Source organism: Balaenoptera musculus, chromosome 3, assembly GCF_009873245.2.
Source record: "Balaenoptera musculus isolate JJ_BM4_2016_0621 chromosome 3, mBalMus1.pri.v3, whole genome shotgun sequence".
NCBI classification, from domain to species: domain Eukaryota; kingdom Metazoa; phylum Chordata; class Mammalia; order Artiodactyla; family Balaenopteridae; genus Balaenoptera; species Balaenoptera musculus.
Window position 1 is genome coordinate 19,864,762 of NC_045787.1, and position 2,735 is coordinate 19,867,496.

The following is a 2,735-nucleotide window of genomic DNA, read 5'->3' on the forward strand; positions in this document are numbered from 1 at the left end:
ATAATGCACACGTTCCTGAAAGATCTTGCATTCTGTAAAATCACCACAAACAGGGCTTATGGAGAAAATGGCACTGGCTAAAACATACGAAGCTACGTAAACAGAGTACTAACAAAAACAGTAATTGGCATCTTGGTAAATTACTGGGGCAGATCAGGCAAACAGCACAGGTTTTCTGGAAGTTGCCTTGGGGGATATTAAAATTGCACAAAAATAATAGGGATGAAACTTTGGCTTGTGGGAGGCACAGAATCAATGCAGAGGGAAGTGACGCTCTAAGCATAGTGGCAAGTAAAACCTACCTTGAGCCTAGGACTCTTTAGTGGTGGGATTATAGCTCTCCAGAGTAAACTCAGGGCAGAGACCCAGTTTCAAGTTTCCAAAAATAGAGATGAAGGGACTCTTGCCTACGAAATAACCAAGCTTACTACTTTTTGTTGAGGGTTACAATTAGCCACTATTTTGGCTCTCTCCCTTCAGTAAATCAGACATGAATCCACACAGCCATTTTTTAACTTACACTCATAACTCTCCCCTCATTATTAATGATGTAGTAATAAAAATGGTTAATGGAAATATGTTATCGCAGAAGGAAAGTTCTTGCAATAGCATGGAAGCAGCTGCTCTGAAATAGTTTGTAATTTTTTTTTAATTTAGAAATAATGTTGGAGATAAAAATCTGTGAGATCATATTTAAATTTTAAAAAATCTGGGAACTCATAGAAAATAGTTTGAGAGGCCAGATATAAAACTTCCATCCTTCACATTTTGACAACACATGTAACATTTTCTTCTTTTTGGTCCTGAGTTTACATTGATACTTCTGATTTTCACTTACATTTCCAAATGCTTTAATCTTTTATAAATAAAACCTAGTTAATTTTTTCTATATCAATGCATATTTAGATCTTTCACTTTTAACCTAAACTGGGATTATATCTCACTTACTTTTATAACTCTCCAAGTTTTTATTGAACAAGTCAAAATTTCTCTAAGACACAGAAAAAATAATAAATAATGCTGATAGATTTTTCTAATGATAGATTACCCTACTTTCGTGGAATAAACCCTGTTTGTCCTGATTCATTTTGATTTAAGTACTACTGAATGGCTTGATTTTCTAGTATTTTATTTATATTTTGTCATTTCTTCAAAATAAAATTTATCTGTAATGTTCTTTGTGCTGTTATGGTAATCTGGTAAGATGATTGGATAAGATTTTTTATATTTTCTATGTTATGGAACATTTTAAATAAAATAGAAACTGTTCCTTGTCAATTTTGTTAATTTATGCTTCACTATAAAAACATCCATTTGCTTAGTTTTTTTTTTTTAGATATTTGAAATACAACTTTATTCTGATTCTAAATGGAAAGAAATGGGAATGACAGTAACAAACAAGATTCCACCACTGTATATTGTGATGTGACTGTAGCAGTCTTATATTTGAAACTCAAGGAGGAAATAACTGTGTTCCAAAATACCTAAATATGCAGGTCCAAAAAAATGAAGATTTTTTTTTTAATTGCCACATTCACTCCGAAGCCCATTCATCTCCTTCAGCATCCCAAAGATTAAGCACATGTTCTGCTTAGCTATATAATAAAGAGGCAAACACGCTGTACCACTGACATCACAGGACAGTTGCCTATAAAACTAGACTCTGACGCTGGGCTCCAGCTTCACTTTCTCACAGGTCATCATCCTCATCCGGGAGGGCAGTTGTCTGAGCAACCTCTAGATCGTGCTTGTACTGTGCTGCCAACGCTGGGTCCATGACCACCTCTGGCGGGGCAAAAGCAGGCATGGCGACAAACTCCAAGTTAGGGTCTCCAATCAGTTTTCTAGCAAGCCAGAGGAAGCTTTTCAAAGTTATAGTTACTTTTGGCAGAAATGTCACAGTACTGAAGATTCTTCTTTTGGTGGAAGACAATTGACTTTGCCTTAACCTTTGTGTCCTTAATATCCACTTTGTTGCCACACAACACGATGGGGATGTGATCTCTATGCCAGGTCTCTATGCCAGTTAGGCACGTTCTTGTAAGTAACTCTCAATGTTACATCAAACACTATAATGGCACACTGAGCTTGGATATAATAGCCATCTCTCAATCCACCAAATTTCCCCTGACCAGCCGTATCCCATACATTGAACTTAATAGGTCATCTGTTGGTATGGAACACAGGGGATGGACCTCAACACCCAAGGTAGCCACATACTTCTAAAATTCACCAGTCAGATGACGTTTCACAAATGTAGTTTTACCAGTACCACCATCACCAACCAATACAAGTTTGAACTGAACTTGGGGTTCTACTTGGGCAGCCATGGTGATGCTACTTCCAGAAGCGTCTCTGCACCCGTCTGACTGAGGGCTCCATTTGCTTAGTTTTTAAAATGCATTTGTCCAAAGTTGCACATCATATTATTTTACATGATTTTATTACCTTTCATATCTGTGGCTATATGTTACATTATTTCATCTTTTCAGTCATAGGCAGGCACTGGTATCATACATTAAAAACAGACAAATATTTATTTGTCAGGTTATATTTTCATTGTTATATTAATTTTATATATTTGAATGTAGTGAATATTTTAATATCCAAAAAGGAGAAAAATATCTAAACGAAAATGTGAACTCCAAGTAAACAGCATTTATCTAACACAAACAACAAATAGTATGTAAACAAAGAAAAGAAACCTAGGTTCTAAACCTAGATATCTACGACCT

At 35.7% G+C, this 2,735-nt stretch overlaps 1 pseudogene; it reads right to left on the bottom strand.

The window, feature by feature from the left end:
* Nucleotides 1–1,668: 1,668 nt before the first annotated feature.
* On the bottom strand, nucleotides 1,669–2,363 carry LOC118893182 (annotated as a pseudogene).
* Nucleotides 2,364–2,735: the final 372 nt, after the last annotated feature.